At 45.5% G+C, this 26,646-nt stretch overlaps 1 long non-coding RNA gene and 5 other non-coding genes across 8 annotated transcripts in view; all 6 read left to right on the top strand.

Annotated features, from left to right (window-relative positions):
* LOC128629679 (uncharacterized) overlaps positions 1-26,646 on the top strand; it is a 132,941-nt gene that overhangs the window by 91,703 nt on the left and 14,592 nt on the right. The gene's annotated exons all lie outside the window — the stretch shown is intronic.
* On the top strand, positions 4,807-4,878 carry trnas-cga (transfer RNA serine (anticodon CGA)). The gene has a single exon. It is a non-coding gene; the product is annotated as a tRNA-Ser (tRNA).
* trnas-cga (transfer RNA serine (anticodon CGA)) lies at positions 9,668-9,739 on the top strand. The gene has a single exon. It is a non-coding gene; the product is annotated as a tRNA-Ser (tRNA).
* Positions 15,059-15,130, top strand: trnas-cga (transfer RNA serine (anticodon CGA)). The gene has a single exon. It is a non-coding gene; the product is annotated as a tRNA-Ser (tRNA).
* Positions 17,491-17,562, top strand: trnas-cga (transfer RNA serine (anticodon CGA)). The gene has a single exon. It is a non-coding gene; the product is annotated as a tRNA-Ser (tRNA).
* Positions 23,785-23,856, top strand: trnas-cga (transfer RNA serine (anticodon CGA)). The gene has a single exon. It is a non-coding gene; the product is annotated as a tRNA-Ser (tRNA).

Here is a 26,646-nt window from a genome sequence, read left to right as displayed (position 1 = left end):
TAACACAGCTCAGCACCACTATTCAAGGATACAAACCAACAGGGTTCAACCACAGCTCTCTCCTTCATACTTCTTTACCCACTGACTGCCTGCAGTCTGAGACATACAAAGAGACAAGGTTCTTGTGAAACCTGTAAAATGGTGACGTTAACCAAGAGAATGTTGAACTTTGGTCCTATCTGTTATGTTGGCCAGTTTCTAAGTTGAGATCAACTTAACCCCAGTGCTTTCTGTTTAACGACCTTGTTCGTATTTTTGTTTACAACTAGCACACTTTTGACCAGCATGTCGCTTGGAAATCGTTACCAGCATAACTCTTATTCGTAAGGCGCACTCTGAAGGCTTGTCTTGGTTCAAGGAATGCCTTCGTGTCATGGTATGAGAACAAGTAGAATAGCATCAGCATTTTTAATTAAACTTGGCTTTTCTGCACAAGGAGACCAAAATTTCTAACAAACACGTTAATTCCACACCACAAACTGACGTGTAATCTTGGCTCTGTATGCCTCGCAAAAAGCAGGTTTACGCCACCTTTGCCACTGATTGCCCATCGTCTGACACGTATAATGACACAAAGGCCTCGTACAAATGGTAAATGTGTGAAGTTACCCAGAAGAAGGCTGAACCATGGTTCTATCGCATAGACACTTGAGTCCCTGAGTTGCGCTTCAGGTATAAGTTGTCCACGCTTCACTCTCACGCACTGGGGTGAGATCTACCATTTGATCTTGAAAATCTCCCTTAATGTTCAGGGAAGGGAAACCTGGCAGGTTATCCCTTTAAAGGGCTTGTGCCCTGTCCTCTGAAAGAGCTCTTGCCCAGATGTCAGACACTAGTCGCAACAGACACAGCCCACCACCTGTCTCCGAGTTCCAATGCGTCTTGATCGCCACGCCGATGAACAAGTATGCCTTGCACCACGATGCGCTATAGGCTTCGAGCTGGGACCTCGTGGCGCAACGGAAGTGCGTCTGACTCCAGATCAGAAGGTTCAAATCATGTCGGGGTCATTCAATGTGCTCTTTTTCACACAGACCCATGATTTATTTTCTGTGCAGTCTAATAAGGATGCTGTTATATGGACTCCAATCTCTATGATGACCACCCATGTCTTTGTCAACTTCATGCTAAAAGGTAACAAAGCTTATGTAGCAACACTCTCACCTAGTAACCATTAGTAACTTGACAACCTGCTGAATGTTTACCCTTAGTTTGCCCATTTTGCTTGCTGAACAAAACATGCTGGAAAGAGGCACCTTAGATGGTTTCACTGGACCTCTCAGAGGATCTGGAGGGTACTACAACACCCAAACAGGGACTTGAACCCTGGACCCTCAGATTAAAAGTCTGACGCTCTAGACATAAATGGTGCTCAGCCCTTGGCTTGGAAAGGGCCCATCCCATCTGGTTCTCATGGCTTTCTACAAACTATTAACACAGCTCAGCGCCACTATTCAAGGATACAAACCAACAGGGTTCAACCACAGGTCTGTCCTTCATACTTCTTTACCCACTGACTGCCTGCAGTCTGAGACATACAAAGAGACAAGGTTCTTGTGAAACCTGTAAAATGGTGACGTTAACCAAGAGAATGTTGAACTTTGGTCCTATCTGTTATGTTGGCCAGTTTCTAAGTTGAGATCAACTTAACCCCAGTGCTTTCTGTTTAACGACCTTGTTCGTATTTTTGTTTACAACTAGCACACTTTTGACCAGCATGTCGCTTGGAAATCGTTACCAGCATAACTCTTATTCGTAAGGCGCACTCTGAAGGCTTGTCTTGGTTCAAGGAATGCCTTCGTGTCATGGTATGAGAACAAGTAGAATAGCATCAGCATTTTTAATTAAACTTGGCTTTTCTGCACAAGGAGACCAAAATTTCTAACAAACACGTTAATTCCACACCACAAACTGACGTGTAATCTTGGCTCTGTATGCCTCGCAAAAAGCAGGTTTACGCCACCTTTGCCACTGATTGCCCATCGTCTGACACGTATAATGACACAAAGGCCTCGTACAAATGGTAAATGTGTGAAGTTACCCAGAAGAAGGCTGAACCATGGTTCTATCGCATAGGCAGTTGAGTCCCTGAGTTGCGCTTCAGGTATAAGTTGTCCGCGCTTCACTCTCACGCACTGGGGTGAGATCTACCATTTGATCTTGAAAATCTCCCTTAATGTCCAGGGAAGGGAAAACAGGCAGGTTATGCCTTTAAAGGGCTCGTGCCTTGTCCTCTGAAAGAGCTCTTGCCCAGATGTCAGACACTAGTCGCAACAGTCACAGCCCACCACCTGTCACTTTACCCTCGAGCTTGTAGGTCAGGCCTGTGGATGCTCTAGTTCAACGGTTCTCACAGACATAAATGGTGCTCAGCCCTTGGCTTGGAAAGGGCCCATCCCATCTGGTTCTCATGGCTTTCTACAAACTATTAACACAGCTCAGCACCACTATTCAAGGATACAAACCAACAGGGTTCAACCACGGGTCTGTCCTTCATACTTCTTTACCCACTGACTGCCTGCAGTCTGAGACATACAAAGAGACAAGGTTCTTGTGAAACCTGTAAAATGGTGACGTTAACCAAGAGAATGTTGAACTTTGGTCCTATCTGTTATGTTGGCCAGTTTCTAAGTTGAGATCAACTTAACCCCAGTGCTTTCTGTTTAACGACCTTGTTCGTATTTTTGTTTACAACTAGCACACTTTTGACCAGCATGTCGCTTGGAAATCGTTACCAGCATAACTCTTATTCGTAAGGCTCACTCTGGAGGCTTGTCTTGGTTCAAGGAATGCCTTCGTGTCATGGTATGAGAACAAGTAGAATAGCATCAGCATTTTTAATTAAACTTGGCTTTTCTGCACAAGGAGACCAAAATTTCTAACAAACACGTTAATTCCACACCACAAACTGACGTGTAATCTTGGCTCTGTATGCCTCGCAAAAAGCAGGTTTACGCCACCTTTGCCACTGATTGCCCATCGTCTGACACGTATAATGACACAAAGGCCTCGTACAAATGGTAAATGTGTGAAGTTACCCAGAAGAAGGCTGAACCATGGTTCTATCGCATAGGCAGTTGAGTCCCTGAGTTGCGCTTCAGGTATAAGTTGTCCACGCTTCACTCTCACGCACTGGGGTGAGATCTACCATTTGATCTTGAAAATCTCCCTTAATGTTCAGGGAAGGGAAACCTGGCAGGTTATCCCTTTAAAGGGCTTGTGCCCTGTCCTCTGAAAGAGCTCTTGCCCAGATGTCAGACACTAGTCGCAACAGTCACAGCCCACCACCTGTCTCCGAGTTCCAATGCGTCTTGATCGCCACGCCGATGAACAAGTATGCCTTGCACCACGATGCGCTATAGGCTTCGAGCTGGGACCTCGTGGCGCAACGGAAGTGCGTCTGACTCCAGATCAGAAGGTTCAAATCATGTCGGGGTCATTCAATGTGCTCTTTTTCACACAGACCCATGATTTATTTTCTGTGCAGTCTAATAAGGATGCTGTTATATGGACTCCAATCTCTATGATGACCACCCATGTCTTTGTCAACTTCATGCTAAAAGGTAACAAAGCTTATGTAGCAACACTCTCACCTAGTAACCATTAGTAACTTGACAACCTGCTGAATGTTTACCCTTAGTTTGCCCATTTTGCTTGCTGAACAAAACATGCTGGAAAGAGGCACCTTAGATGGTTTCACTGGACCTCTCAGAGGATCTGGAGGGTACTACAACACCCAAACAGGGACTTGAACCCTGGACCCTCAGATTAAAAGTCTGACGCTCTAGACATAAATGGTGCTCAGCCCTTGGCTTGGAAAGGGCCCATCCCATCTGGTTCTCATGGCTTTCTACAAACTATTAACACAGCTCAGCACCACTATTCAAGGATACAAACCAACAGGGTTCAACCACGGCTCTGTCCTTCATACTTCTTTACCCACTGACTGCCTGCAGTCTGAGACATACAAAGAGACAAGGTTCTTGTGAAACCTGTAAAATGGTGACGTTAACCAAGAGAATGTTGAACTTTGGTCCTATCTGTTATGTTGGCCAGTTTCTAAGTTGAGATCAACTTAACCCCAGTGCTTTCTGTTTAACGACCTTGTTCGTATTTTTGTTTACAACTAGCACACTTTTGACCAGCATGTCGCTTGGAAATCGTTACCAGCATAACTCTTATTCGTAAGGCGCACTCTGAAGGCTTGTCTTGGTTCAAGGAATGCCTTCGTGTCATGGTATGAGAACAAGTAGAATAGCATCAGCATTTTTAATTAAACTTGGCTTTTCTGCACAAGGAGACCAAAATTTCTAACAAACACGTTAATTCCACACCACAAACTGACGTGTAATCTTGGCTCTGTATGCCTCGCAAAAAGCAGGTTTACGCCACCTTTGCCACTGATTGCCCATCGTCTGACACGTATAATGACACAAAGGCCTCGTACAAATGGTAAATGTGTGAAGTTACCCAGAAGAAGGCTGAACCATGGTTCTATCGCATAGACACTTGAGTCCCTGAGTTGCGCTTCAGGTATAAGTTGTCCACGCTTCACTCTCACGCACTGGGGTGAGATCTACCATTTGATCTTGAAAATCTCCCTTAATGTTCAGGGAAGGGAAACCTGGCAGGTTATCCCTTTAAAGGGCTTGTGCCCTGTCCTCTGAAAGAGCTCTTGCCCAGATGTCAGACACTAGTCGCAACAGTCACAGCCCACCACCTGTCTCCGAGTTCCAATGCGTCTTGATCGCCACGCCGATGAACAAGTATGCCTTGCACCACGATGCGCTATAGGCTTCGAGCTGGGACCTCGTGGCGCAACGGAAGTGCGTCTGACTCGAGATCAGAAGGTTGCGTGTTCAAATCACGTCGGGGTCATTCAATGTGCTCTTTTTCACACAGACCCATGATTTTCTGCGCAGTCTAATAAGGATGCTGTTATATGGACTCCAATCTCTATGATGACCACCCATGTCTTTGTCAACTTCATGCTAAAAGGTAACAAAGCTTAGGTAGCAACACTCTCACCTAGTAACCATTAGTAACTTGACAACCTGCTGAATGTTTACCCTTAGTTTGCCCATTTTGCTTGCTGAACAAAACATGCTGGAAAGAGGCACCTTAGATGGTTTCACTGGACCTCTCAGAGGATCTGGAGGGTACTACAACACCCAAACAGGGACTTGAACCCTGGACCCTCAGATTAAAAGTCTGACGCTCTAGACATAAATGGTGCTCAGCCCTTGGCTTGGAAAGGGCCCATCCCATCTGGTTCTCATGGCTTTCTACAAACTATTAACACAGCTCAGCACCACTATTCAAGGATACAAACCAACAGGGTTCAACCACGGGTCTGTCCTTCATACTTCTTTACCCACTGACTGCCTGCAGTCTGAGACATACAAAGAGACAAGGTTCTTGTGAAACCTGTAAAATGGTGACGTTAACCAAGAGAATGTTGAACTTTGGTCCTATCTGTTATGTTGGCCAGTTTCTAAGTTGAGATCAACTTAACCCCAGTGCTTTCTGTTTAACGACCTTGTTCGTATTTTTGTTTACAACTAGCACACTTTTGACCAGCATGTCGCTTGGAAATCGTTACCAGCATAACTCTTATTCGTAAGGCGCACTCTGAAGGCTTGTCTTGGTTCAAGGAATGCCTTCGTGTCATGGTATGAGAACAAGTAGAATAGCATCAGCATTTTTAATTAAACTTGGCTTTTCTGCACAAGGAGACCAAAATTTCTAACAAACACGTTAATTCCACACCACAAACTGACGTGTAATCTTGGCTCTGTATGCCTCGCAAAAAGCAGGTTTACGCCACCTTTGCCACTGATTGCCCATCGTCTGACACGTATAATGACACAAAGGCCTCGTACAAATGGTAAATGTGTGAAGTTACCCAGAAGAAGGCTGAACCATGGTTCTATCGCATAGGCAGTTGAGTCCCTGAGTTGCGCTTCAGGTATAAGTTGTCCGCGCTTCACTCTCACGCACTGGGGTGAGATCTACCATTTGATCTTGAAAATCTCCCTTAATATCCAGGGAAGGGAAACCAGGCAGGTTATGCCTTTAAAGGGCTCGTGCCTTGTCCTCTGAAAGAGCTCTTGCCCAGATGTCAGACACTAGTCGCAACAGTCACAGCCCACCACCTGTCACTTTACCCTCGAGCTTGTAGGTCAGGCCTGTGGATGCTCTAGTTCAACGGTTCTCACAGACATAAATGGTGCTCAGCCCTTGGCTTGGAAAGGGCCCATCCCATCTGGTTCTCATGGCTTTCTACAAACTATTAACACAGCTCAGCACCACTATTCAAGGATACAAACCAACAGGGTTCAACCACGGGTCTGTCCTTCATACTTCTTTACCCACTGACTGCCTGCAGTCTGAGACATACAAAGAGACAAGGTTCTTGTGAAACCTGTAAAATGGTGACGTTAACCAAGAGAATGTTGAACTTTGGTCCTATCTATTATGTTGGCCAGTTTCTAAGTTGAGATCAACTTAACCCCAGTGCTTTCTGTTTAACGAGCTTGTTCGTATTTTTGTTTACAACTAGCACACTTTTGACCAGCATGTCGCTTGGAAATCGTTACCAGCATAACTCTTATTCGTAAGGCTCACTCTGGAGGCTTGTCTTGGTTCAAGGAATGCCTTCGTGTCATGGTATGAGAACAAGTAGAATAGCATCAGCATTTTTAATTAAACTTGGCTTTTCTGCACAAGGAGACCAAAATTTCTAACAAACACGTTAATTCCACACCACAAACTGACGTGTAATCTTGGCTCTGTATGCCTCGCAAAAAGCAGGTTTACGCCACCTTTGCCACTGATTGCCCATCGTCTGACACGTATAATGACACAAAGGCCTCGTACAAATGGTAAATGTGTGAAGTTACCCAGAAGAAGGCTGAACCATGGTTCTATCGCATAGGCACTTGAGTCCCTGAGTTGCGCTTCAGGTATAAGTTGTCCACGCTTCACTCTCACGCACTGGGGTGAGATCTACCATTTGATCTTGAAAATCTCCCTTAATGTTCAGGGAAGGGAAACCTGGCAGGTTATCCCTTTAAAGGGCTTGTGCCCTGTCCTCTGAAAGAGCTCTTGCCCAGATGTCAGACACTAGTCGCAACAGTCACAGCCCACCACCTGTCTCCGAGTTCCAATGCGTCTTGATCGCCACGCCGATGAACAAGTATGCCTTGCACCACGATGCGCTATAGGCTTCGAGCTGGGACCTCGTGGCGCAACGGAAGTGCGTCTGACTCCAGATCAGAAGGTTCAAATCATGTCGGGGTCATTCAATGTGCTCTTTTTCACACAGACCCATGATTTATTTTCTGTGCAGTCTAATAAGGATGCTGTTATATGGACTCCAATCTCTATGATGACCACCCATGTCTTTGTCAACTTCATGCTAAAAGGTAACAAAGCTTATGTAGCAACACTCTCACCTAGTAACCATTAGTAACTTGACAACCTGCTGAATGTTTACCCTTAGTTTGCCCATTTTGCTTGCTGAACAAAACATGCTGGAAAGAGGCACCTTAGATGGTTTCACTGGACCTCTCAGAGGATCTGGAGGGTACTACAACACCCAAACAGGGACTTGAACCCTGGACCCTCAGATTAAAAGTCTGACGCTCTAGACATAAATGGTGCTCAGCCCTTGGCTTGGAAAGGGCCCATCCCATCTGGTTCTCATGGCTTTCTACAAACTATTAACACAGCTCAGCACCACTATTCAAGGATACAAACCAACAGGGTTCAACCACGGGTCTGTCCTTCATACTTCTTTACCCACTGACTGCCTGCAGTCTGAGACATACAAAGAGACAAGGTTCTTGTGAAACCTGTAAAATGGTGACGTTAACCAAGAGAATGTTGAACTTTGGTCCTATCTGTTATGTTGGCCAGTTTCTAAGTTGAGATCAACTTAACCCCAGTGCTTTCTGTTTAACGACCTTGTTCGTATTTTTGTTTACAACTAGCACACTTTTGACCAGCATGTCGCTTGGAAATCGTTACCAGCATAACTCTTATTCGTAAGGCGCACTCTGGAGGCTTGTCTTGGTTCAAGGAATGCCTTCGTGTCATGGTATGAGAACAAGTAGAATAGCATCAGCATTTTTAATTAAACTTGGCTTTTCTGCACAAGGAGACCAAAATTTCTAACAAACACGTTAATTCCACACCACAAACTGACGTGTAATCTTGGCTCTGTATGCCTCGCAAAAAGCAGGTTTACGCCACCTTTGCCACTGATTGCCCATCGTCTGACACGTATAATGACACAAAGGCCTCGTACAAATGGTAAATGTGTGAAGTTACCCAGAAGAAGGCTGAACCATGGTTCTATCGCATAGGCAGTTGAGTCCCTGAGTTGCGCTTCAGGTATAAGTTGTCCGCGCTTCACTCTCACGCACTGGGGTGAGATCTACCATTTGATCTTGAAAATCTCCCTTAATGTCCAGGGAAGGGAAACCAGGCAGGTTATGCCTTTAAAGGGCTCGTGCCTTGTCCTCTGAAAGAGCTCTTGCCCAGATGTCAGACACTAGTCGCAACAGTCACAGCCCACCACCTGTCACTTTACCCTCGAGCTTGTAGGTCAGGCCTGTGGATGCTCTAGTTCAACGGTTCTCACAGACATAAATGGTGCTCAGCCCTTGGCTTGGAAAGGGCCCATCCCATCTGGTTCTCATGGCTTTCTACAAACTATTAACACAGCTCAGCACCACTATTCAAGGATACAAACCAACAGGGTTCAACCACGGCTCTGTCCTTCATACTTCTTTACCCACTGACTGCCTGCAGTCTGAGACATACAAAGAGACAAGGTTCTTGTGAAACCTGTAAAATGGTGACGTTAACCAAGAGAATGTTGAACTTTGGTCCTATCTGTTATGTTGGCCAGTTTCTAAGTTGAGATCAACTTAACCCCAGTGCTTTCTGTTTAACGACCTTGTTCGTATTTTTGTTTACAACTAGCACACTTTTGACCAGCATGTCGCTTGGAAATCGTTACCAGCATAACTCTTATTCGTAAGGCGCACTCTGAAGGCTTGTCTTGGTTCAAGGAATGCCTTCGTGTCATGGTATGAGAACAAGTAGAATAGCATCAGCATTTTTAATTAAACTTGGCTTTTCTGCACAAGGAGACCAAAATTTCTAACAAACACGTTAATTCCACACCACAAACTGACGTGTAATCTTGGCTCTGTATGCCTCGCAAAAAGCAGGTTTACGCCACCTTTGCCACTGATTGCCCATCGTCTGACACGTATAATGACACAAAGGCCTCGTACAAATGGTAAATGTGTGAAGTTACCCAGAAGAAGGCTGAACCATGGTTCTATCGCATAGACACTTGAGTCCCTGAGTTGCGCTTCAGGTATAAGTTGTCCACGCTTCACTCTCACGCACTGGGGTGAGATCTACCATTTGATCTTGAAAATCTCCCTTAATGTTCAGGGAAGGGAAACCTGGCAGGTTATCCCTTTAAAGGGCTTGTGCCCTGTCCTCTGAAAGAGCTCTTGCCCAGATGTCAGACACTAGTCGCAACAGTCACAGCCCACCACCTGTCTCCGAGTTCCAATGCGTCTTGATCGCCACGCCGATGAACAAGTATGCCTTGCACCACGATGCGCTATAGGCTTCGAGCTGGGACCTCGTGGCGCAACGGAAGTGCGTCTGACTCGAGATCAGAAGGTTGCGTGTTCAAATCACGTCGGGGTCATTCAATGTGCTCTTTTTCACACAGACCCATGATTTTCTGCGCAGTCTAATAAGGATGCTGTTATATGGACTCCAATCTCTATGATGACCACCCATGTCTTTGTCAACTTCATGCTAAAAGGTAACAAAGCTTAGGTAGCAACACTCTCACCTAGTAACCATTAGTAACTTGACAACCTGCTGAATGTTTACCCTTAGTTTGCCCATTTTGCTTGCTGAACAAAACATGCTGGAAAGAGGCACCTTAGATGGTTTCACTGGACCTCTCAGAGGATCTGGAGGGTACTACAACACCCAAACAGGGACTTGAACCCTGGACCCTCAGATTAAAAGTCTGACTCTCTACCGACTGAGCTATCTGGGCTCGATGAGTGAGAGCGCACTTTACCCTGGAGCTTGTAGGTCAGGCCTGTGGACGCTCTAGTTCAACGGTTCTCACAGACATAAATGGTGCTCAGCCCTTGGCTTGGAAAGGGCCCATCCCATCTGGTTCTCATGGCTTTCTACAAACTGTTAACACAGCTCAGCACCACTATTCAAGGATACAAACCAACAGGGTTCAACCACAGCTCTCTCCTTCATACTTCTTTACCCACTGACTGCCTGCAGTCTGAGACATACAAAGAGACAAGGTTCTTGTGAAACCTGTAAAATGGTGACGTTAACCAAGAGAATGTTGAACTTTGGTCCTATCTGTTATGTTGGCCAGTTTCTAAGTTGAGATCAACTTAACCCCAGTGCTTTCTGTTTAACGACCTTGTTCGTATTTTTGTTTACAACTAGCACACTTTTGACCAGCATGTCGCTTGGAAATCGTTACCAGCATAACTCTTATTCGTAAGGCGCACTCTGAAGGCTTGTCTTGGTTCAAGGAATGCCTTCGTGTCATGGTATGAGAACAAGTAGAATAGCATCAGCATTTTTAATTAAACTTGGCTTTTCTGCACAAGGAGACCAAAATTTCTAACAAACACGTTAATTCCACACCACAAACTGACGTGTAATCTTGGCTCTGTATGCCTCGCAAAAAGCAGGTTTACGCCACCTTTGCCACTGATTGCCCATCGTCTGACACGTATAATGACACAAAGGCCTCGTACAAATGGTAAATGTGTGAAGTTACCCAGAAGAAGGCTGAACCATGGTTCTATCGCATAGACACTTGAGTCCCTGAGTTGCGCTTCAGGTATAAGTTGTCCACGCTTCACTCTCACGCACTGGGGTGAGATCTACCATTTGATCTTGAAAATCTCCCTTAATGTTCAGGGAAGGGAAACCTGGCAGGTTATCCCTTTAAAGGGCTTGTGCCCTGTCCTCTGAAAGAGCTCTTGCCCAGATGTCAGACACTAGTCGCAACAGACACAGCCCACCACCTGTCTCCGAGTTCCAATGCGTCTTGATCGCCACGCCGATGAACAAGTATGCCTTGCACCACGATGCGCTATAGGCTTCGAGCTGGGACCTCGTGGCGCAACGGAAGTGCGTCTGACTCCAGATCAGAAGGTTCAAATCATGTCGGGGTCATTCAATGTGCTCTTTTTCACACAGACCCATGATTTATTTTCTGTGCAGTCTAATAAGGATGCTGTTATATGGACTCCAATCTCTATGATGACCACCCATGTCTTTGTCAACTTCATGCTAAAAGGTAACAAAGCTTATGTAGCAACACTCTCACCTAGTAACCATTAGTAACTTGACAACCTGCTGAATGTTTACCCTTAGTTTGCCCATTTTGCTTGCTGAACAAAACATGCTGGAAAGAGGCACCTTAGATGGTTTCACTGGACCTCTCAGAGGATCTGGAGGGTACTACAACACCCAAACAGGGACTTGAACCCTGGACCCTCAGATTAAAAGTCTGACGCTCTAGACATAAATGGTGCTCAGCCCTTGGCTTGGAAAGGGCCCATCCCATCTGGTTCTCATGGCTTTCTACAAACTATTAACACAGCTCAGCGCCACTATTCAAGGATACAAACCAACAGGGTTCAACCACAGGTCTGTCCTTCATACTTCTTTACCCACTGACTGCCTGCAGTCTGAGACATACAAAGAGACAAGGTTCTTGTGAAACCTGTAAAATGGTGACGTTAACCAAGAGAATGTTGAACTTTGGTCCTATCTGTTATGTTGGCCAGTTTCTAAGTTGAGATCAACTTAACCCCAGTGCTTTCTGTTTAACGACCTTGTTCGTATTTTTGTTTACAACTAGCACACTTTTGACCAGCATGTCGCTTGGAAATCGTTACCAGCATAACTCTTATTCGTAAGGCGCACTCTGAAGGCTTGTCTTGGTTCAAGGAATGCCTTCGTGTCATGGTATGAGAACAAGTAGAATAGCATCAGCATTTTTAATTAAACTTGGCTTTTCTGCACAAGGAGACCAAAATTTCTAACAAACACGTTAATTCCACACCACAAACTGACGTGTAATCTTGGCTCTGTATGCCTCGCAAAAAGCAGGTTTACGCCACCTTTGCCACTGATTGCCCATCGTCTGACACGTATAATGACACAAAGGCCTCGTACAAATGGTAAATGTGTGAAGTTACCCAGAAGAAGGCTGAACCATGGTTCTATCGCATAGGCAGTTGAGTCCCTGAGTTGCGCTTCAGGTATAAGTTGTCCGCGCTTCACTCTCACGCACTGGGGTGAGATCTACCATTTGATCTTGAAAATCTCCCTTAATGTCCAGGGAAGGGAAAACAGGCAGGTTATGCCTTTAAAGGGCTCGTGCCTTGTCCTCTGAAAGAGCTCTTGCCCAGATGTCAGACACTAGTCGCAACAGTCACAGCCCACCACCTGTCACTTTACCCTCGAGCTTGTAGGTCAGGCCTGTGGATGCTCTAGTTCAACGGTTCTCACAGACATAAATGGTGCTCAGCCCTTGGCTTGGAAAGGGCCCATCCCATCTGGTTCTCATGGCTTTCTACAAACTATTAACACAGCTCAGCACCACTATTCAAGGATACAAACCAACAGGGTTCAACCACGGGTCTGTCCTTCATACTTCTTTACCCACTGACTGCCTGCAGTCTGAGACATACAAAGAGACAAGGTTCTTGTGAAACCTGTAAAATGGTGACGTTAACCAAGAGAATGTTGAACTTTGGTCCTATCTGTTATGTTGGCCAGTTTCTAAGTTGAGATCAACTTAACCCCAGTGCTTTCTGTTTAACGACCTTGTTCGTATTTTTGTTTACAACTAGCACACTTTTGACCAGCATGTCGCTTGGAAATCGTTACCAGCATAACTCTTATTCGTAAGGCTCACTCTGGAGGCTTGTCTTGGTTCAAGGAATGCCTTCGTGTCATGGTATGAGAACAAGTAGAATAGCATCAGCATTTTTAATTAAACTTGGCTTTTCTGCACAAGGAGACCAAAATTTCTAACAAACACGTTAATTCCACACCACAAACTGACGTGTAATCTTGGCTCTGTATGCCTCGCAAAAAGCAGGTTTACGCCACCTTTGCCACTGATTGCCCATCGTCTGACACGTATAATGACACAAAGGCCTCGTACAAATGGTAAATGTGTGAAGTTACCCAGAAGAAGGCTGAACCATGGTTCTATCGCATAGGCAGTTGAGTCCCTGAGTTGCGCTTCAGGTATAAGTTGTCCACGCTTCACTCTCACGCACTGGGGTGAGATCTACCATTTGATCTTGAAAATCTCCCTTAATGTTCAGGGAAGGGAAACCTGGCAGGTTATCCCTTTAAAGGGCTTGTGCCCTGTCCTCTGAAAGAGCTCTTGCCCAGATGTCAGACACTAGTCGCAACAGTCACAGCCCACCACCTGTCTCCGAGTTCCAATGCGTCTTGATCGCCACGCCGATGAACAAGTATGCCTTGCACCACGATGCGCTATAGGCTTCGAGCTGGGACCTCGTGGCGCAACGGAAGTGCGTCTGACTCCAGATCAGAAGGTTCAAATCATGTCGGGGTCATTCAATGTGCTCTTTTTCACACAGACCCATGATTTATTTTCTGTGCAGTCTAATAAGGATGCTGTTATATGGACTCCAATCTCTATGATGACCACCCATGTCTTTGTCAACTTCATGCTAAAAGGTAACAAAGCTTATGTAGCAACACTCTCACCTAGTAACCATTAGTAACTTGACAACCTGCTGAATGTTTACCCTTAGTTTGCCCATTTTGCTTGCTGAACAAAACATGCTGGAAAGAGGCACCTTAGATGGTTTCACTGGACCTCTCAGAGGATCTGGAGGGTACTACAACACCCAAACAGGGACTTGAACCCTGGACCCTCAGATTAAAAGTCTGACGCTCTAGACATAAATGGTGCTCAGCCCTTGGCTTGGAAAGGGCCCATCCCATCTGGTTCTCATGGCTTTCTACAAACTATTAACACAGCTCAGCACCACTATTCAAGGATACAAACCAACAGGGTTCAACCACGGCTCTGTCCTTCATACTTCTTTACCCACTGACTGCCTGCAGTCTGAGACATACAAAGAGACAAGGTTCTTGTGAAACCTGTAAAATGGTGACGTTAACCAAGAGAATGTTGAACTTTGGTCCTATCTGTTATGTTGGCCAGTTTCTAAGTTGAGATCAACTTAACCCCAGTGCTTTCTGTTTAACGACCTTGTTCGTATTTTTGTTTACAACTAGCACACTTTTGACCAGCATGTCGCTTGGAAATCGTTACCAGCATAACTCTTATTCGTAAGGCGCACTCTGAAGGCTTGTCTTGGTTCAAGGAATGCCTTCGTGTCATGGTATGAGAACAAGTAGAATAGCATCAGCATTTTTAATTAAACTTGGCTTTTCTGCACAAGGAGACCAAAATTTCTAACAAACACGTTAATTCCACACCACAAACTGACGTGTAATCTTGGCTCTGTATGCCTCGCAAAAAGCAGGTTTACGCCACCTTTGCCACTGATTGCCCATCGTCTGACACGTATAATGACACAAAGGCCTCGTACAAATGGTAAATGTGTGAAGTTACCCAGAAGAAGGCTGAACCATGGTTCTATCGCATAGACACTTGAGTCCCTGAGTTGCGCTTCAGGTATAAGTTGTCCACGCTTCACTCTCACGCACTGGGGTGAGATCTACCATTTGATCTTGAAAATCTCCCTTAATGTTCAGGGAAGGGAAACCTGGCAGGTTATCCCTTTAAAGGGCTTGTGCCCTGTCCTCTGAAAGAGCTCTTGCCCAGATGTCAGACACTAGTCGCAACAGTCACAGCCCACCACCTGTCTCCGAGTTCCAATGCGTCTTGATCGCCACGCCGATGAACAAGTATGCCTTGCACCACGATGCGCTATAGGCTTCGAGCTGGGACCTCGTGGCGCAACGGAAGTGCGTCTGACTCGAGATCAGAAGGTTGCGTGTTCAAATCACGTCGGGGTCATTCAATGTGCTCTTTTTCACACAGACCCATGATTTTCTGCGCAGTCTAATAAGGATGCTGTTATATGGACTCCAATCTCTATGATGACCACCCATGTCTTTGTCAACTTCATGCTAAAAGGTAACAAAGCTTAGGTAGCAACACTCTCACCTAGTAACCATTAGTAACTTGACAACCTGCTGAATGTTTACCCTTAGTTTGCCCATTTTGCTTGCTGAACAAAACATGCTGGAAAGAGGCACCTTAGATGGTTTCACTGGACCTCTCAGAGGATCTGGAGGGTACTACAACACCCAAACAGGGACTTGAACCCTGGACCCTCAGATTAAAAGTCTGACGCTCTAGACATAAATGGTGCTCAGCCCTTGGCTTGGAAAGGGCCCATCCCATCTGGTTCTCATGGCTTTCTACAAACTATTAACACAGCTCAGCACCACTATTCAAGGATACAAACCAACAGGGTTCAACCACGGGTCTGTCCTTCATACTTCTTTACCCACTGACTGCCTGCAGTCTGAGACATACAAAGAGACAAGGTTCTTGTGAAACCTGTAAAATGGTGACGTTAACCAAGAGAATGTTGAACTTTGGTCCTATCTGTTATGTTGGCCAGTTTCTAAGTTGAGATCAACTTAACCCCAGTGCTTTCTGTTTAACGACCTTGTTCGTATTTTTGTTTACAACTAGCACACTTTTGACCAGCATGTCGCTTGGAAATCGTTACCAGCATAACTCTTATTCGTAAGGCGCACTCTGAAGGCTTGTCTTGGTTCAAGGAATGCCTTCGTGTCATGGTATGAGAACAAGTAGAATAGCATCAGCATTTTTAATTAAACTTGGCTTTTCTGCACAAGGAGACCAAAATTTCTAACAAACACGTTAATTCCACACCACAAACTGACGTGTAATCTTGGCTCTGTATGCCTCGCAAAAAGCAGGTTTACGCCACCTTTGCCACTGATTGCCCATCGTCTGACACGTATAATGACACAAAGGCCTCGTACAAATGGTAAATGTGTGAAGTTACCCAGAAGAAGGCTGAACCATGGTTCTATCGCATAGGCAGTTGAGTCCCTGAGTTGCGCTTCAGGTATAAGTTGTCCGCGCTTCACTCTCACGCACTGGGGTGAGATCTACCATTTGATCTTGAAAATCTCCCTTAATGTCCAGGGAAGGGAAACCAGGCAGGTTATGCCTTTAAAGGGCTCGTGCCTTGTCCTCTGAAAGAGCTCTTGCCCAGATGTCAGACACTAGTCGCAACAGTCACAGCCCACCACCTGTCACTTTACCCTCGAGCTTGTAGGTCAGGCCTGTGGATGCTCTAGTTCAACGGTTCTCACAGACATAAATGGTGCTCAGCCCTTGGCTTGGAAAGGGCCCATCCCATCTGGTTCTCATGGCTTTCTACAAACTATTAACACAGCTCAGCACCACTATTCAAGGATACAAACCAACAGGGTTCAACCACGGCTCTGTCCTTCATACTTCTTTACCCACTGACTGCCTGCAGTCTGAGACATACAAAGAGACAAGGTTCTTGTGAAACCTGTAAAATGGTGACGTTAACCAAGAGAATGTTGAACTTTGGTCCTATCTGTTATGTTGGCCAGTTTCTAAGTTGAGATCAACTTAACCCCAGTGCTTTCTGTTTAACGACCTTGTTCGTATTTTTGTTTACAACTAGCACACTTTTGACCAGCATGTCGCTTGGAAATCGTTACCAGCATAACTCTTATTCGTAAGGCGCACTCTGAAGGCTTGTCTTGGTTCAAGGAATGCCTTCGTGTCATGGTATGAGAACAAGTAGAATAGCATCAGCATTTTTAATTAAACTTGGCTTTTCTGCACAAGGAGACCAAAATTTCTAACAAACACGTTAATTCCACACCACAAACTGACGTGTAATCTTGGCTCTGTATGCCTCGCAAAAAGCAGGTTTACGCCACCTTTGCCACTGATTGCCCATCGTCTGACACGTATAATGACACAAAGGCCTCGTACAAATGGTAAATGTGTGAAGTTACCCAGAAGAAGGCTGAACCATGGTTCTATCGCATAGACACTTGAGTCCCTGAGTTGCGCTTCAGGTATAAGTTGTCCACGCTTCACTCTCACGCACTGGGGTGAGATCTACCATTTGATCTTGAAAATCTCCCTTAATGTTCAGGGAAGGGAAACCTGGCAGGTTATCCCTTTAAAGGGCTTGTGCCCTGTCCTCTGAAAGAGCTCTTGCCCAGATGTCAGACACTAGTCGCAACAGTCACAGCCCACCACCTGTCTCCGAGTTCCAATGCGTCTTGATCGCCACGCCGATGAACAAGTATGCCTTGCACCACGATGCGCTATAGGCTTCGAGCTGGGACCTCGTGGCGCAACGGAAGTGCGTCTGACTCGAGATCAGAAGGTTGCGTGTTCAAATCACGTCGGGGTCATTCAATGTGCTCTTTTTCACACAGACCCATGATTTTTCTGCGCAGTCTAATAAGGATGCTGTTATATGGACTCCAATCTCTATGATGACCACCCATGTCTTTGTCAACTTCATGCTAAAAGGTAACAAAGCTTAGGTAGCAACACTCTCACCTAGTAACCATTAGTAACTTGACAACCTGCTGAATGTTTACCCTTAGTTTGCCCATTTTGCTTGCTGAACAAAACATGCTGGAAAGAGGCACCTTAGATGGTTTCACTGGACCTCTCAGAGGATCTGGAGGGTACTACAACACCCAAACAGGGACTTGAACCCTGGACCCTCAGATTAAAAGTCTGACGCTCTAGACATAAATGGTGCTCAGCCCTTGGCTTGGAAAGGGCCCATCCCATCTGGTTCTCATGGCTTTCTACAAACTATTAACACAGCTCAGCACCACTATTCAAGGATACAAACCAACAGGGTTCAACCACGGCTCTGTCCTTCATACTTCTTTACCCACTGACTGCCTGCAGTCTGAGACATACAAAGAGACAAGGTTCTTGTGAAACCTGTAAAATGGTGACGTTAACCAAGAGAATGTTGAACTTTGGTCCTATCTGTTATGTTGGCCAGTTTCTAAGTTGAGATCAACTTAACCCCAGTGCTTTCTGTTTAACGACCTTGTTCGTATTTTTGTTTACAACTAGCACACTTTTGACCAGCATGTCGCTTGGAAATCGTTACCAGCATAACTCTTATTCGTAAGGCGCACTCTGAAGGCTTGTCTTGGTTCAAGGAATGCCTTCGTGTCATGGTATGAGAACAAGTAGAATAGCATCAGCATTTTTAATTAAACTTGGCTTTTCTGCACAAGGAGACCAAAATTTCTAACAAACACGTTAATTCCACACCACAAACTGACGTGTAATCTTGGCTCTGTATGCCTCGCAAAAAGCAGGTTTACGCCACCTTTGCCACTGATTGCCCATCGTCTGACACGTATAATGACACAAAGGCCTCGTACAAATGGTAAATGTGTGAAGTTACCCAGAAGAAGGCTGAACCATGGTTCTATCGCATAGGCAGTTGAGTCCCTGAGTTGCGCTTCAGGTATAAGTTGTCCGCGCTTCACTCTCACGCACTGGGGTGAGATCTACCATTTGATCTTGAAAATCTCCCTTAATATCCAGGGAAGGGAAACCAGGCAGGTTATGCCTTTAAAGGGCTCGTGCCTTGTCCTCTGAAAGAGCTCTTGCCCAGATGTCAGACACTAGTCGCAACAGTCACAGCCCACCACCTGTCACTTTACCCTCGAGCTTGTAGGTCAGGCCTGTGGATGCTCTAGTTCAACGGTTCTCACAGACATAAATGGTGCTCAGCCCTTGGCTTGGAAAGGGCCCATCCCATCTGGTTCTCATGGCTTTCTACAAACTATTAACACAGCTCAGCACCACTATTCAAGGATACAAACCAACAGGGTTCAACCACGGGTCTGTCCTTCATACTTCTTTACCCACTGACTGCCTGCAGTCTGAGACATACAAAGAGACAAGGTTCTTGTGAAACCTGTAAAATGGTGACGTTAACCAAGAGAATGTTGAACTTTGGTCCTATCTATTATGTTGGCCAGTTTCTAAGTTGAGATCAACTTAACCCCAGTGCTTTCTGTTTAACGACCTTGTTCGTATTTTTGTTTACAACTAGCACACTTTTGACCAGCATGTCGCTTGGAAATCGTTACCAGCATAACTCTTATTCGTAAGGCTCACTCTGGAGGCTTGTCTTGGTTCAAGGAATGCCTTCGTGTCATGGTATGAGAACAAGTAGAATAGCATCAGCATTTTTAATTAAACTTGGCTTTTCTGCACAAGGAGACCAAAATTTCTAACAAACACGTTAATTCCACACCACAAACTGACGTGTAATCTTGGCTCTGTATGCCTCGCAAAAAGCAGGTTTACGCCACCTTTGCCACTGATTGCCCATCGTCTGACACGTATAATGACACAAAGGCCTCGTACAAATGGTAAATGTGTGAAGTTACCCAGAAGAAGGCTGAACCATGGTTCTATCGCATAGGCAGTTGAGTCCCTGAGTTGCACTTCAGGTATAAGTTGTCCACGCTTCACTCTCACGCACTGGGGTGAGATCTACCATTTGATCTTGAAAATCTCCCTTAATGTTCAGGGAAGGGAAACCTGGCAGGTTATCCCTTTAAAGGGCTTGTGCCCTGTCCTCTGAAAGAGCTCTTGCCCAGATGTCAGACACTAGTCGCAACAGTCACAGCCCACCACCTGTCTCCGAGTTCCAATGCGTCTTGATCGCCACGCCGATGAACAAGTATGCCTTGCACCACGATGCGCTATAGGCTTCGAGCTGGGACCTCGTGGCGCAACGGAAGTGCGTCTGACTCCAGATCAGAAGGTTCAAATCATGTCGGGGTCATTCAATGTGCTCTTTTTCACACAGACCCATGATTTATTTTCTGTGCAGTCTAATAAGGATGCTGTTATATGGACTCCAATCTCTATGATGACCACCCATGTCTTTGTCAACTTCATGCTAAAAGGTAACAAAGCTTATGTAGCAACACTCTCACCTAGTAACCATTAGTAACTTGACAACCTGCTGAATGTTTACCCTTAGTTTGCCCATTTTGCTTGCTGAACAAAACATGCTGGAAAGAGGCACCTTAGATGGTTTCACTGGACCTCTCAGAGGATCTGGAGGGTACTACAACACCCAAACAGGGACTTGAACCCTGGACCCTCAGATTAAAAGTCTGACGCTCTAGACATAAATGGTGCTCAGCCCTTGGCTTGGAAAGGGCCCATCCCATCTGGTTCTCATGGCTTTCTACAAACTATTAACACAGCTCAGCACCACTATTCAAGGATACAAACCAACAGGGTTCAACCACGGGTCTGTCCTTCATACTTCTTTACCCACTGACTGCCTGCAGTCTGAGACATACAAAGAGACAAGGTTCTTGTGAAACCTGTAAAATGGTGACGTTAACCAAGAGAATGTTGAACTTTGGTCCTATCTGTTATGTTGGCCAGTTTCTAAGTTGAGATCAACTTAACCCCAGTGCTTTCTGTTTAACGACCTTGTTCGTATTTTTGTTTACAACTAGCACACTTTTGACCAGCATGTCGCTTGGAAATCGTTACCAGCATAACTCTTATTCGTAAGGCGCACTCTGAAGGCTTGTCTTGGTTCAAGGAATGCCTTCGTGTCATGGTATGAGAACAAGTAGAATAGCATCAGCATTTTTAATTAAACTTGGCTTTTCTGCACAAGGAGACCAAAATTTCTAACAAACACGTTAATTCCACACCACAAACTGACGTGTAATCTTGGCTCTGTATGCCTCGCAAAAAGCAGGTTTACGCCACCTTTGCCACTGATTGCCCATCGTCTGACACGTATAATGACACAAAGGCCTCGTACAAATGGTAAATGTGTGAAGTTACCCAGAAGAAGGCTGAACCATGGTTCTATCGCATAGACACTTGAGTCCCTGAGTTGCGCTTCAGGTATAAGTTGTCCACGCTTCACTCTCACGCACTGGGGTGAGATCTACCATTTGATCTTGAAAATCTCCCTTAATGTTCAGGGAAGGGAAACCTGGCAGGTTATCCCTTTAAAGGGCTTGTGCCCTGTCCTCTGAAAGAGCTCTTGCCCAGATGTCAGACACTAGTCGCAACAGACACAGCCCACCACCTGTCTCCGAGTTCCAATGCGTCTTGATCGCCACGCCGATGAACAAGTATGCCTTGCACCACGATGCGCTATAGGCTTCGAGCTGGGACCTCGTGGCGCAACGGAAGTGCGTCTGACTCCAGATCAGAAGGTTCAAATCATGTCGGGGTCATTCAATGTGCTCTTTTTCACACAGACCCATGATTTATTTTCTGTGCAGTCTAATAAGGATGCTGTTATATGGACTCCAATCTCTATGATGACCACCCATGTCTTTGTCAACTTCATGCTAAAAGGTAACAAAGCTTATGTAGCAACACTCTCACCTAGTAACCATTAGTAACTTGACAACCTGCTGAATGTTTACCCTTAGTTTGCCCATTTTGCTTGCTGAACAAAACATGCTGGAAAGAGGCACCTTTGATGGTTTCACTGGACCTCTCAGAGGATCTGGAGGGTACTACAACACCCAAACAGGGACTTGAACCCTGGACCCTCAGATTAAAAGTCTGACGCTCTAGACATAAATGGTGCTCAGCCCTTGGCTTGGAAAGGGCCCATCCCATCTGGTTCTCATGGCTTTCTACAAACTATTAACACAGCTCAGCGCCACTATTCAAGGATACAAACCAACAGGGTTCAACCACGGGTCTGTCCTTCATACTTCTTTACCCACTGACTGCCTGCAGTCTGAGACATACAAAGAGACAAGGTTCTTGTGAAACCTGTAAAATGGTGACGTTAACCAAGAGAATGTTGAACTTTGGTCCTATCTGTTATGTTGGCCAGTTTCTAAGTTGAGATCAACTTAACCCCAGTGCTTTCTGTTTAACGACCTTGTTCGTATTTTTGTTTACAACTAGCACACTTTTGACCAGCATGTCGCTTGGAAATCGTTACCAGCATAACTCTTATTCGTAAGGCGCACTCTGAAGGCTTGTCTTGGTTCAAGGAATGCCTTCGTGTCATGGTATGAGAACAAGTAGAATAGCATCAGCATTTTTAATTAAACTTGGCTTTTCTGCACAAGGAGACCAAAATTTCTAACAAACACGTTAATTCCACACCACAAACTGACGTGTAATCTTGGCTCTGTATGCCTCGCAAAAAGCAGGTTTACGCCACCTTTGCCACTGATTGCCCATCGTCTGACACGTATAATGACACAAAGGCCTCGTACAAATGGTAAATGTGTGAAGTTACCCAGAAGAAGGCTGAACCATGGTTCTATCGCATAGGCAGTTGAGTCCCTGAGTTGCGCTTCAGGTATAAGTTGTCCGCGCTTCACTCTCACGCACTGGGGTGAGATCTACCATTTGATCTTGAAAATCTCCCTTAATGTCCAGGGAAGGGAAAACAGGCAGGTTATGCCTTTAAAGGGCTCGTGCCTTGTCCTCTGAAAGAGCTCTTGCCCAGATGTCAGACACTAGTCGCAACAGTCACAGCCCACCACCTGTCACTTTACCCTCGAGCTTGTAGGTCAGGCCTGTGGATGCTCTAGTTCAACGGTTCTCACAGACATAAATGGTGCTCAGCCCTTGGCTTGGAAAGGGCCCATCCCATCTGGTTCTCATGGCTTTCTACAAACTATTAACACAGCTCAGCACCACTATTCAAGGATACAAACCAACAGGGTTCAACCACGGCTCTGTCCTTCATACTTCTTTACCCACTGACTGCCTGCAGTCTGAGACATACAAAGAGACAAGGTTCTTGTGAAACCTGTAAAATGGTGACGTTAACCAAGAGAATGTTGAACTTTGGTCCTATCTGTTATGTTGGCCAGTTTCTAAGTTGAGATCAACTTAACCCCAGTGCTTTCTGTTTAACGACCTTGTTCGTATTTTTGTTTACAACTAGCACACTTTTGACCAGCATGTCGCTTGGAAATCGTTACCAGCATAACTCTTATTCGTAAGGCGCACTCTGAAGGCTTGTCTTGGTTCAAGGAATGCCTTCGTGTCATGGTATGAGAACAAGTAGAATAGCATCAGCATTTTTAATTAAACTTGGCTTTTCTGCACAAGGAGACCAAAATTTCTAACAAACACGTTAATTCCACACCACAAACTGACGTGTAATCTTGGCTCTGTATGCCTCGCAAAAAGCAGGTTTACGCCACCTTTGCCACTGATTGCCCATCGTCTGACACGTATAATGACACAAAGGCCTCGTACAAATGGTAAATGTGTGAAGTTACCCAGAAGAAGGCTGAACCATGGTTCTATCGCATAGACACTTGAGTCCCTGAGTTGCGCTTCAGGTATAAGTTGTCCACGCTTCACTCTCACGCACTGGGGTGAGATCTACCATTTGATCTTGAAAATCTCCCTTAATGTTCAGGGAAGGGAAACCTGGCAGGTTATCCCTTTAAAGGGCTTGTGCCCTGTCCTCTGAAAGAGCTCTTGCCCAGATGTCAGACACTAGTCGCAACAGTCACAGCCCACCACCTGTCTCCGAGTTCCAATGCGTCTTGATCGCCACGCCGATGAACAAGTATGCCTTGCACCACGATGCGCTATAGGCTTCGAGCTGGGACCTCGTGGCGCAACGGAAGTGCGTCTGACTCGAGATCAGAAGGTTGCGTGTTCAAATCACGTCGGGGTCATTCAATGTGCTCTTTTTCACACAGACCCATGATTTTCTGCGCAGTCTAATAAGGATGCTGTTATATGGACTCCAATCTCTATGATGACCACCCATGTCTTTGTCAACTTCATGCTAAAAGGTAACAAAGCTTAGGTAGCAACACTCTCACCTAGTAACCATTAGTAACTTGACAACCTGCTGAATGTTTACCCTTAGTTTGCCCATTTTGCTTGCTGAACAAAACATGCTGGAAAGAGGCACCTTAGATGGTTTCACTGGACCTCTCAGAGGATCTGGAGGGTACTACAACACCCAAACAGGGACTTGAACCCTGGACCCTCAGATTAAAAGTCTGACTCTCTACCGACTGAGCTATCTGGGCTCGATGAGTGAGAGCGCACTTTACCCTGGAGCTTGTAGGTCAGGCCTGTGGACGCTCTAGTTCAACGGTTCTCACAGACATAAATGGTGCTCAGCCCTTGGCTTGGAAAGGGCCCATCCCATCTGGTTCTCATGGCTTTCTACAAACTGTTAACACAGCTCAGCACCACTATTCAAGGATACAAACCAACAGGGTTCAACCACAGCTCTCTCCTTCATACTTCTTTACCCACTGACTGCCTGCAGTCTGAGACATACAAAGAGACAAGGTTCTTGTGAAACCTGTAAAATGGTGACGTTAACCAAGAGAATGTTGAACTTTGGTCCTATCTGTTATGTTGGCCAGTTTCTAAGTTGAGATCAACTTAACCCCAGTGCTTTCTGTTTAACGACCTTGTTCGTATTTTTGTTTACAACTAGCACACTTTTGACCAGCATGTCGCTTGGAAATCGTTACCAGCATAACTCTTATTCGTAAGGCGCACTCTGAAGGCTTGTCTTGGTTCAAGGAATGCCTTCGTGTCATGGTATGAGAACAAGTAGAATAGCATCAGCATTTTTAATTAAACTTGGCTTTTCTGCACAAGGAGACCAAAATTTCTAACAAACACGTTAATTCCACACCACAAACTGACGTGTAATCTTGGCTCTGTATGCCTCGCAAAAAGCAGGTTTACGCCACCTTTGCCACTGATTGCCCATCGTCTGACACGTATAATGACACAAAGGCCTCGTACAAATGGTAAATGTGTGAAGTTACCCAGAAGAAGGCTGAACCATGGTTCTATCGCATAGACACTTGAGTCCCTGAGTTGCGCTTCAGGTATAAGTTGTCCACGCTTCACTCTCACGCACTGGGGTGAGATCTACCATTTGATCTTGAAAATCTCCCTTAATGTTCAGGGAAGGGAAACCTGGCAGGTTATCCCTTTAAAGGGCTTGTGCCCTGTCCTCTGAAAGAGCTCTTGCCCAGATGTCAGACACTAGTCGCAACAGACACAGCCCACCACCTGTCTCCGAGTTCCAATGCGTCTTGATCGCCACGCCGATGAACAAGTATGCCTTGCACCACGATGCGCTATAGGCTTCGAGCTGGGACCTCGTGGCGCAACGGAAGTGCGTCTGACTCCAGATCAGAAGGTTCAAATCATGTCGGGGTCATTCAATGTGCTCTTTTTCACACAGACCCATGATTTATTTTCTGTGCAGTCTAATAAGGATGCTGTTATATGGACTCCAATCTCTATGATGACCACCCATGTCTTTGTCAACTTCATGCTAAAAGGTAACAAAGCTTATGTAGCAACACTCTCACCTAGTAACCATTAGTAACTTGACAACCTGCTGAATGTTTACCCTTAGTTTGCCCATTTTGCTTGCTGAACAAAACATGCTGGAAAGAGGCACCTTAGATGGTTTCACTGGACCTCTCAGAGGATCTGGAGGGTACTACAACACCCAAACAGGGACTTGAACCCTGGACCCTCAGATTAAAAGTCTGACGCTCTAGACATAAATGGTGCTCAGCCCTTGGCTTGGAAAGGGCCCATCCCATCTGGTTCTCATGGCTTTCTACAAACTATTAACACAGCTCAGCGCCACTATTCAAGGATACAAACCAACAGGGTTCAACCACAGGTCTGTCCTTCATACTTCTTTACCCACTGACTGCCTGCAGTCTGAGACATACAAAGAGACAAGGTTCTTGTGAAACCTGTAAAATGGTGACGTTAACCAAGAGAATGTTGAACTTTGGTCCTATCTGTTATGTTGGCCAGTTTCTAAGTTGAGATCAACTTAACCCCAGTGCTTTCTGTTTAACGACCTTGTTCGTATTTTTGTTTACAACTAGCACACTTTTGACCAGCATGTCGCTTGGAAATCGTTACCAGCATAACTCTTATTCGTAAGGCGCACTCTGAAGGCTTGTCTTGGTTCAAGGAATGCCTTCGTGTCATGGTATGAGAACAAGTAGAATAGCATCAGCATTTTTAATTAAACTTGGCTTTTCTGCACAAGGAGACCAAAATTTCTAACAAACACGTTAATTCCACACCACAAACTGACGTGTAATCTTGGCTCTGTATGCCTCGCAAAAAGCAGGTTTACGCCACCTTTGCCACTGATTGCCCATCGTCTGACACGTATAATGACACAAAGGCCTCGTACAAATGGTAAATGTGTGAAGTTACCCAGAAGAAGGCTGAACCATGGTTCTATCGCATAGGCAGTTGAGTCCCTGAGTTGCGCTTCAGGTATAAGTTGTCCGCGCTTCACTCTCACGCACTGGGGTGAGATCTACCATTTGATCTTGAAAATCTCCCTTAATGTCCAGGGAAGGGAAAACAGGCAGGTTATGCCTTTAAAGGGCTCGTGCCTTGTCCTCTGAAAGAGCTCTTGCCCAGATGTCAGACACTAGTCGCAACAG

The sequence above is a fragment of the Ictalurus punctatus genome, unplaced genomic scaffold, assembly GCF_001660625.3.
Source record: "Ictalurus punctatus breed USDA103 unplaced genomic scaffold, Coco_2.0 Super-Scaffold_100, whole genome shotgun sequence".
Taxonomy (NCBI): Eukaryota; Metazoa; Chordata; class Actinopteri; order Siluriformes; family Ictaluridae; genus Ictalurus; species Ictalurus punctatus.
Note: the sequence above shows the minus strand (reverse complement) of the source record. Positions and strands in the feature narration are given on the sequence as shown.